Below are 17,944 nucleotides of genomic sequence, written 5' to 3' on the forward strand. Positions count from 1 at the left end.
AGAGTCGGAGCAGCCACAGAGAAGGCTCTCCTCCGGGGGCCCGCCAGCCGACACTGTCTGGCTGACGGCATCTGAAGGAGGCCCAATCTGTGGGATCTTACCGGCCGTTGGGAGGTATGTGGCAGTAGGCGGTCTCGCAGGTACGCTGGCCCTAAGCCATGTAGGGCTTTAAAGGTAATGACCAACACCTTGAATTGCGTCCGGAGACCAATTAATAGCCGGTGCAGCTGGCAGAGGACAGGTGTACACCCAGTATCGCTCGCGCGGCCGCATTCTGGACTAGCTGCAGTCTCCGAACGCTTTTCAAGGGTAGCCCCATGTAGATAGATAAAACTTTGTGTATCACTTTGACATTTCACATTGACTGAGATATTCATTGTGAGCTACCGAGATATAGTTCTGAAAGCGAATAATCAGTAGAATAGTACTGGTAGATTAGTATTTCACTTGATTGCCTCATTTCTCAGGCAGTGTCAAATAGTAATACAACTTTATAGAGGAACCTTCATTATGATATGGCAAGAAAAAGTTCCTCATCTAGCAGCCCATTAATTCATCTCATCCCATCCCATTCCATTTATTCATGTACCCACCCATCCACCCACCCCTCCACCCACCCATCCATCCATCTTACTTGCTGCTTGAGGCATAGCACATCTGAGCAGCTTTCTATTCTACAGGCACTAATATAATTGAAGCAGTACACAATAGTGCCAGTATAAATTACTCAGACACCAAAAGACAGCTTGAACATATGTAAACATTCACCCTCCAGGAGGGAACAGCTAGTTTATCAGATTATGAAAGCATACTAAAACGGACACTTCACCAAATTCCAGAAAAGAAAGGAAGGGATGTTTATGAAGGCCTAGTCCCATGATTCCTGCAGGTAGTATTCCTTAAACCTTACGATCTGGAAGAGAAAGTAGTATGTAGTTACCCACATCCTGAACTGTGTAGACGGGTGGGGTACGGACCAGTTCGGGCGCACTGGTTGGTATGATTTTGCGCAGTTCAACCAATCAACCACCGGCTAGCCCTGCCCACCCTGCACTGCCCTGACCTATATATTATCTTCCCTTCGCCATGCAGTCCAGACCGACCAGCTAATCTCTGTCCCTTGCCTGCTCTCCTCACCAAAGGTAAGCATGCCACACACTCGCCCTTCACCTCAGGTTTGGGCTCAGGGACATAGCAATAGCAATAGCAGTAGACTTATATACCACTTCATAGGGCTTTCAGCCCTCTCTAAGCGGTTTACAGAGAGTCAGCATATTGCCCCCAACAATCTGGGTCCTCATTTTACCCACCTCGGAAGGATGGAAGGCTGAGTCAACCCTGAGCCGGTGAGATTTGAACCGCTGACCTGCTGATCTAGCAGTAGCCTGCAGTGCTGCATTTAACCACTGCGCCACCTCGACTCAACCATTCCCCAGCTCTGGCCTTGCCCCGGAGCCACCACCCACTTGCCGCCTGCCTTGGCCGGGTTGGGGAACACACCATTCCCCAGCTCCAACTTTGATCTGGAACCTCCACCCGCTCGCTGTCCGCCTCGGCCGGGTTGGGAAATACACCATTTCCTGGCTCCAACCTTGCCCTGGGCCTCCACCTGCATGCTGTTGCCCCCCTCTGGCCTCAAACTACCGGCGGTTCTTACCTAAAGCGCTGCAGCGGAGATCTTGCAGCTGTCCCTTGCTCGGTTGCTTGCTGAGACTTTCCATGTGGTCTCCGGGTCAGCAGCTCTCCGCCATGTTGAATGCTGCTTTTCTGTGCTGCGCACTTCCTGGAGGGGACTTAGAGGAAAGCAGCGGCTCACAGCTGCTAAATTGCACAAGAGACGCGCTCTCTCCCATCAAGAGCAGCAGCGGAGAGAAGCAGCTGTTGCCCCAGAGAGCAGAGATGGAATGGAGCAGGCCCTGAAAGGCTGCTCAATCAATCCTCGCCATGTGGCAGAAGTCGCGCATGTGCGGAAGCCATGTGCGTGCGCATGCATGCACGCTCACATTTTCTGCGAAGCGGTTGTTAAGTGGGTTGAAACCCACCACTGTGTCTTTAAAGATGCCAATACCAACAGCTTGAATTGCACTTGGAACAAAATCCATAAGTTATATTCCATTTGGGTACTGATGTGTCAGAACCAATGCTGAATGGCTGTACGAGTTATATGTAAAGATCAAATGATACATTAAATTTCTGGTCATAAATATAGCACCATTCTATTTATTATCTTTTTAAGGATCACATTTTGTAGGGGATGATAAATTGTACTATTTCCACAGATCGTGCCAATAATTACATTTTACAAATTCCTGTGGACTAAGTCCATCACATTCTTTTTTCCGCCTGTGGTGCTAGGGTTATTCATGATTAGAAATTATACTTTATGAGTTTTATGTGCCTTGAGGAACATGTGGAACACAGTGTGAGAATCACGATTGACCAAAAAACGCCCCTAGGAATCAAGTCTTTTATTTGGCAATTGCTGTTTGGTTATCTCTAAAAATGCTATTACTCTTCAGAGGAGCTATTGGAAAGTTCACACCCTTAAGTTTATCAACAATAGAAAGGAAAGAATTGTTTTTTTTAAAAATAATTTTTATTTCTCATATATACATTCACAATTATATGATCTCATAACTGTTATTAATAATATATATTTGTAACAATTTTTCTCCCCTACAGTTGACAATATAATTGAAATTGCTTTCTTACCATCCCATAAACCCATATTATTTTACAACAATCCTACTTCTTCCTTCCTTCCCTCCCTCCTTCCCCCTTCCCTCCCTCCTTTCTTCTCTCCTTCTCTCCTCTCCTTCCCTCCTTCCTTCCCTCCTTCCTTCTCTCCTTTCTTCTCTCCTTCTCTCCTTCCTTTCCTTCTTCCTTTCCTCCTTCCTTCCCCCCTTCCTTCTCTCCTTCATTCCCTCCTTCCTTCCCACCTTTCTTCTCTCCTTCTCTCCTTCCTTCCCTCCTTTCTTCTCTCCTTCTCTTGTATACCAGATTACAATTGAAGCTGTTCATTCTAATACTTCATTCCTAAAAAGAAAAAGTTTCAAGTTGCAAATCTGTCCTAATACAGTAGTATAATTAAACCTTGGTTCAAAGGAAAACTTTACTAGACCACACCAAGGCTTTCCTTATTCTTGTACTTACCGACTCCTGACTTAAATTAGATTTACTAGCTCATACATTAGTAAACACCTATAGTCCATTTTTAGAACAGTGCTTCTTGCTGTAGGTTAGTAGCTTTATGGATGTAAATTTTAAAATTTGCATTCTGTTACGCACCTAAAGATTCTGCTGCCCATTGTGTGTTTTTAGACTAAATTCAGGTAGTCCTTGACTTAAGACCACAATTTAGCCCAAACTTTCTGTTGCTAAGTGAGACTGATAAATGACGTGTGCCCCATTTTATGATTTTTCTTGAATCCAGAGGTGGGTTCCTACCAGTTTGCACCTATTCGGTAGAACCGGTTCGTCAAATCTACCGAACGGTTAGAAGAGGTTCCACCAGTGGACCCGGAAAGCAGGCCACACCTACAGAAGAGGTTCCAACATTTTTTGAAACCCACCACTGGTCCTTGGATATGATTATTCTACACTATCATGCTCATATTTATAAAACTCAGTGCCTCTGTGAAAGGTAAGGATGACTACTGCGTTTGTGGTGCAATCAGAACATTGCGTGTGTTGAAGTTGTTTTGACGCAAACCAAAGATGCCTTTTAAAAAACAAGTTTACATCATATTCTTATGCATGCCAGTGCTGTGTGTGAGGTAATTTAAGGTAGTTCTGACAAGTGTCGTCGGCATCTTCATATCCGGTCACATGGGTGGCAAGCCACTCCCATCCAGTCACATGGGCAGCAAGCCACTCCCACAAAGGAGGCCACACCCACAGAGTAGGTTCAAACAATTTTTGAAACCCACCACTGAGTGAATCACTACAGTTGAGCTAGCAATACTTCTTGTTAAATGAATCCGGCTTCTCCATTGAGTATGCTTGTCAGAAGGTCGCAAATGATGATCACATGATCCCAGGACCCTGCAATGATCATAAATATAAACCTGTTCCTAAGCATCCAAATTTTGATGATGTGACTGCGGGGATGCTGCAACAATCATAAGGTGAAAAAGGATCACAACTCACTTTTTTTTCCAGTGCCATTGTCATTACAAATGGTTGTAAATTGAGAACTACCTCTATCTATCATGGACAGTCATCAGGGCTTAACGTTGTTCGAAGCCTCAAACATCTGGGGAAGCAAACAATCCACTCCAGGATAAAATATTTAGGAATTATATTTTCTTCAATTTAAGAAATATTTTTGAGAGTGCCAGTTGTGTATTACTTGGGAAGAGAGTATTTTCCAGATGGCTTACAAAACAGTTCCGCTGTCATCAGCAATGGAAACGCAGGAGAGATGATAGGTGAAATTATAGTGTCTAAACTCAAGAGTTGTAGGAAAGCTTCACAGAACATAATTGAAAAGGATGAATTATTTAACATCATAACTAGAAAATCCAGGAGGATTTGTTCCTTTTATAGCCAAAGCGTCCCTTACTAAGAGAAGAAGCGAAAATCTTGATGTTAAAGCTACCCTCTTGGCAAAGATAAAGAAATTAACATTTTAACAATGCTGTTGGATTTAACAATGTTCTTTTTTTACCTTTAGACTGCTTTAAATGATAAAAACTTAACAAGAGCCCTGGAGCATCAGGCAAAAGCTTTCTGATTTAGCAGCTTGTATCAGATTTTAAAATTCACGAATAGGACATGAAGTGATTCTTCTGAAGTTGTTCCTCAGTAAATGTTATTTAAGGCCCATTGCCTTTGTTTTAGGCAATAGTAAAGATCAATCAAGATTAGTAACCATTTATAAATGTATTTTCCATGACGATAATATGAAAGTCCTTTTAAAATGTCTGTGGATGATCCAAGGATGTGAAAATGTAAACGTACTACAGGTGAGTTGGTGCTTTGGAATAGATTACTTAAAAAAAAAAAAAGAATAGGCTTTGAAACATGCTTTGTGGTTTTCTGGCTTCTTTATTTGTGTCAGTGTGATTAGTCAGGCGAAGTAATTTTGCAAGATGAATTGCTTGCCATTTTGATTGTTGTTTCATTAGGTCATAAGCTCGAGCGTTGTTTATTTGCTTCCTATCCTTTAATCTGCCTTTCTTATTTTTTTATTTATGGTTGTCAGATCCAGTAAGGGCTTTGTAGGAATTGATGGGAAAGGATGCTGTGCTCTAATGTCAAAGCAAGTGGCTACTATTCTTCAAAAAATACTATTATCGTCTAAATCAATCCACTGTAGAATGAAAGCATCTTTCATTGAAGGTTATGGTTACTGGTACAGTGCATGTTGATAGATACGTTTCAAGTTTCCAGAGTGAACTGAGAGTGAACTTTTGTGTCCAAGGAAGGGGATATTGTAGTCTAGCACCTTGACCATTACACGAAAATAAGGGGATGGGGGGGGGGAGAGAGAGAGACGCTTAAACTGAGGGGGGGAGAGAAGAGGCAGAGGGAGAGGCAGGCTTAAACTGGTTTTTTCTACCATGATTTTGCAAACTGAAGGCAGTCCTTTTCCATATGGTTCACCGACAAAAGGGCGACCGACAAAAGCACGCCCGACTAAACTGCGATGACAAAACCGCGAGTTCTAAACTGCGCTGACGAATGAGCGCTGAAGCGCGCTGACAACAGCGCGCCGACTGAAGCGTGCTGTAAACCTAACCCTAAACCTAACCCTGAACATAACCCTAAACCTAACCCTAAAATTAACACTGAACCTAACCCTTACCTTAAGTTAAATCGTGCTTCTGTCGGCGCGCTGTTGTGGGCGCGCTGTTTTGGGCGTGTTGATGACATCACGGTTTTGTTGCCGCAGTTTCGTCGGCGGGCTTTAGTCGAGTGCGCATTTGTTGGGTCACGTTTCCATATGACCCTGAAGAAATGGTTCATGCATAGTTTTATAGAGAGCCATTGGTTTTTATAAATAGCATGTTCACCTTAATGATTTTACCTGTGAGCAGATGTCATGCCTAATGATGTCTTTTTTATTTATTTCTGGTTCTGGTTCTTGGAAGTCCATTTGAACATTTTGCTATATAACTTTGTTGAAATGTTGTTATATATTAATTTTAAAGAAACTTCTTAATATAAAGCAGATGGGTATGGAAAATTTGCCATGATTGTGTAGATCCTGATTGTTTCAGTTTTTACCTTTAAGCATAGGTTTGGAAAGCTTTAAATCTTTATGACTTTCATAAAACTATAATCTGGAAAACATTTCAAAATCCAAAATAGCATGGAAAAGCAGCTGAGACTCATAGACCAGTACAGGTCAGAAGGATATTTTATCCCAGTAGTAGTGAGAAACCTCTGCCCTCCACATTTTTACAACTTATTGCTGTTGGCTATGCTACTGGAAAGGCTGATAGATATAGAAGTCCAGCACATCTGGAGCTTACTAGGAAATATACAGCTGCTGAAATTAATGAAATTGAAAGATGGTGATAGAACTAGGTCATCTATGTAAAACACAATCCAAATTCCAGTCTATAATTTGGTTCCTGGAAAGTACCCAATTGTTTAAATAAGCATGTTAAATATAATTTTAAAATGGCATCTAAAAGTCATTTTTTAAAACTTTCTACAGAATGCTTTGTTGCATTTGTTAATGGGTATGGAGGTCTTTCTTTAATGAGAGGAGAACCATCTCTCTACATTAGGATTGGCGCCGGGGCCAGAATCTTTCCACTTCAGCTAATACTTGCCATATTGAGTGTTGTCCCTGGCAAGGATTAATACCTTCCCTTAACTTCTTTGTTTACTGGAAGCAGAGGTGGGTTCCTACCAGTTTGCACCTATTCGGTAGAACCGGTTCGTCAAATCTACCGAACCGGTTAGAAGAGGTTCCACCAGTGGACCCGGAAAGCAGGCCACACCTACAGAAGAGGTTCCAAATTTTTTTGAAACCCACCACTGGTCCTTGGATATGATTATTCTACACTATCATGCTCATATTTATAAAACTCAGTGCCTCTGTGAAAGGTAAGGATGACTACTGCGTTTGTGGTGCAATCAGAACATTGCGTGTGTTGAAGTTGTTTTAACGCAAACCAAAGATGCCTTTTAAAAAACAAGTTTACATCATATTCTTATGCATGCCAGTGCTGTGTGTGAGGTAATTTAAGGTGGTTCTGACAAGTGTCGTCGGCATCGTCATATCCGGTCCCATGGGCGGCAAGCCACTCCCACAAAGGAGGCCACACCCACAGAGTAGGTTCGAACAATTTTTGAAACCCACCACTGATTGGAAGGGAACCTCAGAAGTTAACATGGCCCTTCAGCTGGGAGACATTAGGTGTGCCACACTTGTTCTGTTAAACTATTATCTGAGTTGGGTCTTAAACATTTATTTGTCTACTTGTACTCTTGCTTTGGCTAATTGTTCACTATAATTGCAACTTCTTACAAGCAATTGCTCACCTCTTTTATTGTTAAATTACTCTGGAAGATCAGAAAAGGAGAAAATGCTCTTTCTTGCTTGTAAGCAGAAATCTCTAGAACAGTGCCCCCCCCCCCAAAAAAAAAAAACATTTTGGCCAGCAGGGGCTAGTTCCGTGGAGAAAGGTTTTTTCATGGATTGGAGAGGTGTGGTTTTGTATGCTGCCTGCATCCCCTGGATGGGGTTTCACTTGTTTGCGAGGTCCAGTAGCTGGCATGGTGTGCCCCAGTGCCGATCCGTGGACCGGGGGGGGGGGGTCGGGGACCAGAATCTTGTGCTTTTGCTTTTACTGTCCAGAACACACCATCAAAATTTTTCATCTGTCCTGAATCTCATATTGTAGTGAAGAATAATGACTTTAGCACAATTTTGTCAATTCTACTTTTATTGTTTTTGCCTCTCGTATTCATAAGCATGTTTTGTATATGGATGTTGCTTTTTATTATAGCTGGTCTATGAATCTAATAATGCATACTGCTATTTTTATACTGTGGCAAGGGTAATTTTCTGGATGTTTGCATCTCCCCATAAAATGCTTTTCCATTCATGAAGGAAACATAATTTTGGAGGGAAATTATATGAAGCCTCTAAAGATACCTTTCTTCAAATCCTACTCTTTACAGATGAGCAAAAAGGATGAAATGTAAGTTTATTATAGTACTGTATTATCATGTAATCAGAATCATAGGATGCCAGTAACTCTATTTGCGTATCAACACTCTGGTTGCTTTGAGAGTGTGCAGGGTTTAGAGAACATAGCAATAGCACTTACACTTGTATACTGGTTCACAGGGCTTTACAGCCCTCTGGAAGCCGTTTACAAAGTCAGCATATTGCCCCCAACAATCTGGGTCCTCATTTTATTGACCTCAGAAGGATGGAAAGCTGAGTCAATCTTGAGCCAGTCGGGATCGAACTGCTGGCAATCAGCAGAATTAGCCTGCAATACTGCATTCTAACTACTCTGCCATCACGGCTCTAACATAAGCTTGATGTTATGTTGAATTGGTGCATCGGTATGTTGCAAAACCAGATGGTGATATTTGAGCCAGAAGGAAAATCTGGTAGGGATATTCACAAATATGAGTTCTGTTGCACTTGGGGTCTGTTTTATATCTTTTTTTGAGTAAAATGCAATAACATTACTAGTCTGATCTAGGATGAAGATTTATTTTATCCCTTGAGTATAAAATCATATAGCTGAAGTTCTGTAACAGAGTTTATTAAAGATTGTGATCTGGGAGATAAACTTGGCAGACATTCATGAATCTGATCATCACCCATCTGGTTGTATTCCAAAAGTCACATTTTTTGTGGTGTTAGTGTTTCCATATCACCTGGAGAGTAGTTAACACTGTTGTAATTTGTAGCATACCATTTTAGACATTAAAAAGAAATCTCCAGCCTTTTGGGATACAGAAACAACTTATTTCCATAAAGTAACATACTCCCATTAGAAAAATAATCTTGATTATTTCAATAGAATGTATGAAACATATGTTCTTCCTGGCTTGTACAACATTTTTAATTTATAGTAAAGTAAATTATAGTAGAGCAATTCAACTCATACCTACTATTCATCGTAATTTTACTGAAAGCTATTTTCAGAATTCTTAATTAGAAAGCCAACAACTAATTTTATTTTTAAAATGTTCATTAGTTCTATTAATTATTTCTGTCTCACAAAATAGCTCCGATCTTTAATTATGTACAATGTGCATAGCATTCTTAGTGTCAAAGAATTAATGTCTCAGGAAACCATAATGAAAAAAGTACAACTTTTTGTTTTTATGGTGTTCTCTGCTGATTTAAAATGGCTATGTTTTTTCAATCATTTCCTTCTTTTTTTTTAGAAGAAAGGGATATTGCAATATTGAGATTTGACGGGAGTGTTTGTGTGTGTGTGCATATGAAGGAAGAGGAGGTAAAAGGAGAAAGAAAGAAGGATTGAGTATAACTGCAACAAGAGTTCAAGTATAATATGAAATTGTTTTATTGTGAAATGTTCATTTAAATCAGTGTGTGTTTTTTCAGTTAAGATTTTCCTTTTTTTCTGGTAGAAAATGCTGTTTGAAATTTGCAGTTTTCTCTCCAAGAAAATATGACAGTAACTATTTAAATTACAAGTAGTCCTCACTTAATGATCTCAGCTGGGGTTGACAACTCCATTACTAAATAATGTGGTCATTAAGTAAAACAACATTACAATGTCAGTTACCATGTGGTGTGATATAACCATGATTTGCAAGTTACTGCTGGCTTCCCCATTGACTTTGCTTGTCAGAACCTAGCTATAAAGGTAACAAACAAACAGATGAACATGGGACAGGCTCATGTGAACAGAAAAGGTGGGACTCCTTCCAAAGCTCTATGGACAGAGGGACACCCACTGATTTCATGGGCGGAGACACATGTGATCTTGATCATAGCGGACCACATTTCTGGGAATGCCAATCACCAGGCGGATTGGCTCAGTCAAGCCAAACAGTGGACCATGGGAAGTGGCAGCTCCTTCCGGGTATCTTTCAACGCATCTGTCGCAGATTTGGGATGCCAGTAATTGACCTCTTTGCGAACCTGATGAATACACAACTGCCAAGATTCGTGACCAGATATCAGTTGCCAGGGGCTGAGGACACAGACGCTTTGAGATGCAGCTGGCCGTTGGGCCTCTTATACGCTTCTCCCCCCCTTCCCCTTCTTCCAGGGACCATCAGGAAGGTAGTGTCAGAGGGGGCAGAGATAATCTTATAGCGCCGGACTGGCCCAGGAGACCGTGGTACGCGGATCTGATCCAACTGTCAGTGTCTCCACCTTGGAGAATTCCCAGGGAGGAGACCTGTCTGTGCCGGGGTTATTGAGGCACCCGGAGCCTCAATGGCTAAAATTAACTGCCTGGTACTTGAAAGGGACATTTTAAGTAGAGCCAAAGTTTCTGATAAGTCATTTCCACCTTGGAGGCATCCAGGAGACCGTCGACCACCAGAATATATAATGCCACGTGGTCGGTGTTTGTCAAGTGGTGTGAAGCGGCATCCATTGTTCCAGAGGATGCCTCGATGCCTCAGGTTTTAGATTTTTTGCAAGACCGTTTAGACAGGAGCCTGGCCCACAATACGTTGTGATGCCAAACGGCTGTGTTTTCTACTATTCTACCAGAAGAAGGTCAGGTTCCCCTGTCGCACCTTCCTTTAGTTAGAAGATTTTTAAAAGGGGCAGCTAATCTTGCTCCTCCTGTTGTACACAGGCTCCCTACATAGGATTTACCTTTAGTCTTACAGGCTATGATAGGGCCTCCCTTTGAACCCATTTGTGTAGTGTCTCCAGTTCCTGACACTGAAAGTGACATTCCTAATAGCTAGAGGCCTAGGTGGCGCAGTGGTTAGAGTGCAGTACTGCAGGCTACTTCAGCTGACTGCTAGTTCGGCAGTTCGGCTGTTCAAATCTCACCGGCTCAGGGTTGACTCAGCCTTCCATCCTTCCGAGGTGGGTAAAATGAGAACCCGGATTGTTGGGGGCAATATGCTGACTCTGTAAACCGCTTAGAGAGGGCTGAAAGCCCTATGAAGCGGTATATGAGTCTAACTGCTATTGCTATTGCTATTACATCGGCTAGACACATTTCGGAGCTAGGGGCTCTTCTCGTAATGACTTATGTGTTTTCCATCAGGACAGGGTAACCTTACGGTTAGATCCTGCTTTCCTACCCAAAATTAATACTCCGTTTCACAGGGCACAGGAGGTAGTTTTGTCTAATTTTTGTCCTGATCCTTCTCCCGCTAGGGAACATCTATGGTGCAGGCTGGATGTCCGTAGGGCACTGAGGATTTATCTCAAGCGAACGGCTTTGTTTCGTAATTCAGAAGCTCTTCTGGTGTCTTTTCAACCACCCACTCAGGGAGCTAGGGTAACCTCAAACACAATTCAAATGGTTGCTAATCAAAGCTCACACTCCTTAGTAAAAGCTACATTTGTTTAAGTTTAATGTTGTCTAATGCACTTAGGTAAAATGCTTTACCTAGTTTTATCTGGCTACTTTGGACAAAGAATTAATTGCCTGCCTTGTGAGTTTTAGATGTTCAATAGTTGCTTAGTAGGGGCAGCTAAGAAACATGTTTATTTGTTTGGTAACAGTAGGGAAGACCACTGAAAGAAGGGGTGCAGATAGCTAGTTTGTTCCTTTTATATAGGCTACAATTTGTACAAACTACTGTTTGTGGTCACGGACATTAAAAATAGTGATTTTATTAGACTCGTGGAACTGTGATTTGAAGTGGATTTTCCCATTTCATGATGCATTATGAAATATATCATTCTATAGAAATAGTGATTTTACCAACTCCTATGGAACTGTAATTCAAATTGGATATCTCATTTCATGACACATATTCAAAACTTTATTCTATTGGCATTCATTGGGGGTGGGGGTGGGAACAGACCTTCCGCTAGCCCCCCTCATTTGTGGGCTGCCACAAATCCTACATAGAGCTGCGTGAAATCTTCAGCTGGTTTAGGATTTGGTATCCTCAGTATATTGATGATACTCAGTTATACTTTTTGATCTCGGCTAGCCAAATGAAGCTGTTGCAGTTGTGTCCCAATGCTCTAGAAAGTATAGTTTGGATGGGGAAGAGAAGTATCTTTAACTCGCTCATATCACCTGGATTTTACGCTGCAGTAACCTTCTGAACCAGAACTTCATTTTTGCTCTGAGCTTCAGTGCTGTGTCAGTTTGAAATAGTGCCACTAATATAGTTAATATTGCACTTCTGCACCTAGGCACGCATGCACACACATACAAAACACATATATTTTGTTATATATGTAAGTGCTGGTGAATAGTGCTGTACTCTATATTGCATTTTCAGGAGAGAGTACAGTTTTTATTGAACAACAGGATTGAATTCTTAACTGTGTAATTAATTTTAGTAGCAAGTTAAACTGCCTAGTATTAATGGACAGCTGTATCCATTAATCAGGGGTATAGTAGATTAACAGTTGCCAGGATTTATGCTAATGGGGGTAACCTACCTAGATTTGTGAGCTGCATTTAGGCTTCCATATTTTTCTGAACCATTAAGTAATACTTCTTTTTGTACTTAGAGGTTGTCCTGACAATTTCTGTATGTCTGTATTTGAAAAGAAAAAAAAAATGGAACATGATAGATTCCAAGGCATCATTGACTTCTTTTTTTATGTGACCCGACAAAAGGGTGAACGACAAAACCGTGCCCGACTAAACTGCGTCGCTAAAACCACAACATCATCAACGCGCCGACAACAGCGCGGAGACAGAAGGGCGATTTCAGTCGACAGAGGGGCGATTTAAGTTAAGGTAAGGTTTAGGGTTAGCTTTAGGGTTAGGTTTAGGGTTAGGTTTAGCGTTACGTTTAGGTTTAGGGTTAGGTTTAGCGTTACGTTTAGGGTTAGGGTTAGGTTTAGCGTTATGTTTAGGGTTAGGGTTAGTTTTACAGCGCGCTTCTGTTGCTGCGCTGTTGTCGGCGCGATTCAGCGCTCATTCGTCGGAGCGCTTTGGAACACGCGGTTTTATCACCGCGGTTTAGTCGTGCGCGGTTTTGTCGTTCGCCCTTTTTTCGGTGAGCCCTTTTTTTACAAGGGTAAATTTTCTTACTTAGACTTAATTGCCAAGCTGCTGTTTGGAGCAAATCTCACAAATTATCTGATGACAAAAATTCTTCTGTGTTGAATAACAAGTAGCACCTAGTTTTCGGAATAGATACGGTCTCTAAACTTGTTGCTCTGTTCAGCAGTTAAAACGTGGAAGTAAGAGGTAAACTACGTGAAGGAAGCCAAGTAATAGACCTCAGGACCATCAATTTTTCAAATAACTGCTGAATGTACTGCCAAAGGCATATAAGTTTTAGAAATTGCAGTGGGAAAAGGTGATTAATTCGATAGTTTTGTTCGGGGTCATGTTTTCTGCAGGAATGTGAGGGGAAAAATACTAGACACAATGCCTGGAAGATTTTTTAGAAATAGAATGGATATTTTTCAGAGGTTTCATAGCTGAATTATAGAATACCTATAATGTACACTTTAGTTGTGGATTGCTGTAGATTGTCGAAAGGCCCCGGGAAGCTCATCAAGATGTCTAATGGCTAGATTTTTATAGATTGTTCTTCAATTAATCACATTTGATACCTTCATTTATCAAAAAACAAATATATGTAATTAAGTTTGAAGGGAGAAAACTCATTTCAGAATGGCATTTTCTACTGTCACTAACATATCTCAGGATGGATTAAACTAATGGACAGCATGAGCCAAAATGAAGCTAATACCATTCTGTCTGTCAAGGAATAATAATTTAAAACTAACGTGTCAAGTACCATTGTGAATCTTAGCAAGGCAACAAAAAAAATAATATACCAAAGTGAAAAGAAAGGAAACAACATAAATTATGATCATTCCTCAACCCGTGGATCCTGTTACGCTGTGTGTAAATTTATGAAGTGCTGGAATACTGGAAATTCTTTTAGTATTCACTATTGCGAATGAAATGCTTGATGATTTCATTCACAAATATAATGTTTATAAGTGTATCAATAAATAGAATAAATGATGCCCAGATTCTCTTTTTGCTAATAGTCTTTTTCAGAAATTTAGAGAGAAAGGAATACTGCAAGCTATTATGGCACCAGTGTCATCCTCCTTGAACCCCAGGTTTTGAGATACATATCTGCAAAGTTGTATTATACGCTATCATGAATTCTAGATAATTGTCCATGCACAGATACCACATTTTTGGACTATAAGACACGCTCCCCCCCCCTAAAAAAGGGTAAAAATTTGAGTGTGTCTTATACACCAAATGTAGCCCCGCCCACCCACCAGCCCCCACCCTTTGGCCTCCACTTGTCCTCTCAAACGGTGCTTTTGGAGGCTGCAACTCAGCCTTTCAAATGCAGCTTTTGAGAGCTGCAAACTCAGCTTATCAAAAAGAGATTTTGGAAGGTGAAAAAGCAAGGTGTAGAGTCCAAAATGGCAACTACTAAAACGGAACAGCCGCTGCCTTGTGGACTGGCAGTTCCCCTGCTGTACTTGTACACTGAAGCGCCCTGCAATGATCAGCTGCAGTTTTGAAGCTGAGTATTTGCCCCAACGAGGCACGCTCGAGTGTAGTAAGTGCATATGCACGTGTGTTCACAACCAGAAAACCCGTTGCTAAAGTTGACCTCTGGAAACAGCTGATTGAAGCTGATCCACCCGCCAATCAGCTGCTCGTGCTGAATCAGGCTAATGTGCTGAAACAGACCAGACTAAGGACACTAGCCAGATGAATACCGATGGATCAGTGGTGGGTTTCAAAAATTGTTCGAACCTACTCTGTGGGTGTGGCCTCCTTTGTTGGAGTGGCTTGCCACCCATGTGACTGGATGGGTGTGGCTTGCCGCCCATGTGACCGGATATGAAGATGCCGACGACACTTGTCAGAACCACCCTAAATTACCTCACACACAGCACTGGCATGCATAAGAATAAAATGTAAAGTTGTTTTTTAAAAGGCATCTTTGGTTTGCGTTAAAACAACTTCAACACACACAATGTTCTGATTGCACCACAAACGCAGTAGTCATCCTTACCTTTCACAGAGGCCCTGAGTTTTATAAATAGGAGCATGATAGTGTAGAATAATCATATCCAAGGACCAGTGGTGGGTTTCAAAAATTTTTGGAACCTCTTCTGTAGGTGTGGCCTGCTTTCCGGGTCCACTGGTGGAACCTCTTCTAACTGGTTCGGTATATTTGACCAACTGGTTCTACCGAATAGGTGCGAACTGGTAGGAACCCACCTCTGTGATGGATGCTGGTAGGCTGAGGCAGAAATTTTTTTTCTTATTTTCCTAAAGAGCATCTTATACTCCTGAGCGTCTTATACTCCGAAAAATACGGTAAGTCAGAGTGGGAGATTAATTATGGTTGTGCTAGAATAGCTCCACAAAACTATTAGTTTAAATCTATGGAGCCTGAACAATCTGTGTACATGCTATCTTTCCCGCCAATGTTTTATATACTTTTTCTCTTTTTATAATTTTTTTACTTGGTTCTTACCTCCGCCCTGAGATCCTTTGAGTCTATACTTGGTTGTTTAGTGAGTGGCTGTATCTTTCTAAAAGACATGGCGCTACAATTTCTAAAAGTTCTAACTGGTGAACGGTAAGGGATACTGTAAACTGTAGTCCAGCAACAAGATGCTTATTAAAAAAGGTCTAATCTACAGATATATAAAACATCTTTCTTCTATAGTGCAGGTTAAATCTATTTAGTATATTTTATATAGCATTATATTTTAAATTACATTTTCCCCTTGGTCTTTACAGTGGTCTTTACAGAAACAGCAGTGTGCACAATTTTTGTGGAAGTGTAACTTCAGCTGTATCTGGAACCGTTTTCTAGTAATATTGTCACTTTTGGTGTATTTGTTGCATAGCCCACAATATTTAATGATTACCTTACTTTTTTCTCAGATAGTTTTGTAATCCTCATTGTCATTTTTTCCCCTACCACCAACTCGCTGTAATTTTCAGAAGACAATTGAAGGAGAGGAAGTCAACCTTTAGACAGACTGTTTTAGCTCATTTGCATTACAGAAAGCTGCTGTTCACCATAGAGGGTATTCCGATCAAGTTATTGATCTTGTGGAACAATTATAACTACTTCAAGGAGCTGAAATCCTAAAGAGGAGGTGCAATGCTGCTGTTTTCTGGAAAACATGACTTGGAAAATGGGTTATGTAGTTCCTATTCTTATCACAGAGTGCAAGTAAATGTAACGTTCTCTGGACTTTTTTTCATGCATACATTTCATTACCACTGTAGGAAACATCAGTGCTCTTGACATAGGGAAATGAGATTTGTTGGATGTTCAGATATAGTTACTCGCCCTATCAGCCTCGGTTAAGATTGGTAATGGTTAAGGTTTAATGTATTTGTATGCCGCCCAATCCCGAAGGACTCTGGGCGGCTTACATAAAAACAATTTAAAAATATTTAAAAGAATTTAAAATACAAGACAAAGCGAAATTAAAAGAACACAACATGCACTCAATCTTAGTGGGGCTGGAGCTCACTCAAAGATCAGCAGCCCCAGGCCTGCCGGAACAGCCAGGTCTTAATAGACTTTCGGAAGGCCGAGAGAGTGGGGAGGGTCCGGATCTCTGGGGGTAGATCGTTCCATAGGGCCGGGGCAGCTACAGAGAAGGCTCTCCCCCGAGGAGCCGCCAGATGACATTGTGTAGTTGACGGTACCCGGAGAAGGCCCATCCTGTGAGATCTTATTGGGCGCTGGGAGGTATGTGGCAGGAGGCGGTCACGGAGTAATAATGTGTTGATTTGAGATTTCTTTAATTGACATGCTGTTAGCTGGTGCTTATTGTGGTGCTTATAGTTGTTGATTCCTGCTTATCTGAATATTGGTTAAGAGATGTGAGGTAAAGGTAGATGTGCTGTTTGACCCTTTTGAATGGCTTTTTTGTTTATTTAATAGATTTTCATCTTGCTTTTATTACTTTATAAGTAACTCAAGGCTGTGAACATACCTCGTACTCCTTTCATCTCCTGTTTTCCACATAACAACAAACCGTGGGTCATCAAGACTGAATGTATCCCCCTCCCCTTTTTTTCTTTTCTTTTACCGTCTGTCCCTTTCTGTCTCCCAAGGCCATTCCCACATACCACTACAATATATCTGTTGGTGGATTTGTCAGAGTGTCAAGCTCCTAGAATTTACTTTTTTCATTTCTTTATTTGGTCTAAAATTTCTACAGTCTCCTGGTAAAAATTGTGATTGAACTTATTTGTGTGAAAATTAAAGAATCTCCGTCATGTCTTTTGATATTCATGGATGCATTTTGTTAATGTTCTACCTGTTCTACATAGTGGTTTTTGCAATATGATTCCTCTTTTGGTTTCCTTTTTTTAAAGCTGTTCTTTGGGTTTGCTCAGGGATGTTGTTGAATGTGAGCTGCATTGATGCCAAAAGCTGTTGATGGTTCCTAAGATGTTTTTGATATATGAAATAAAGATAATTATATCTTCCATAGATTATGACAATTGTGCTGTAGCCCATTTTGTGGCTAGATCCTTTTTAATGAAATGATGGGGATATTTGTTGCTATACTATATGTAACATATATAAGATTGAAATTATATAAGAATATGATTGCATATCTAAGTTTGTGTGTGTGTGTGTGTGTGTGTGTTTGTGGTGTAAATTTTATATAAAATATCTATAACATATATACCGTATTTTTTGGCGTACAAGACACACGTTTTCCCCTCTAAAAGAGGGTGAACATTTGGGTGTGTCTTATACACCGAATGTTGCCCCGTCCACCCACCGGACCCCACCCTTTGGCTCTGCCTCCCAGCAATTTGCCTCGTTGCAGCAAACAGCCTGTTTCAAT

The 17,944-nt window shown here is 41.1% G+C and overlaps 1 protein-coding gene across 5 annotated transcripts in view; it reads left to right on the forward strand.

Moving 5' to 3' along the window:
* CTBP2 (C-terminal binding protein 2) overlaps positions 1-17,944 on the forward strand; it is a 270,925-nt gene that overhangs the window by 43,012 nt on the left and 209,969 nt on the right. The gene's annotated exons all lie outside the window — the stretch shown is intronic.

This window comes from Thamnophis elegans, chromosome 10, assembly GCF_009769535.1.
Source record: "Thamnophis elegans isolate rThaEle1 chromosome 10, rThaEle1.pri, whole genome shotgun sequence".
Lineage (NCBI taxonomy): Eukaryota > Metazoa > Chordata > Lepidosauria > Squamata > Colubridae > Thamnophis > Thamnophis elegans.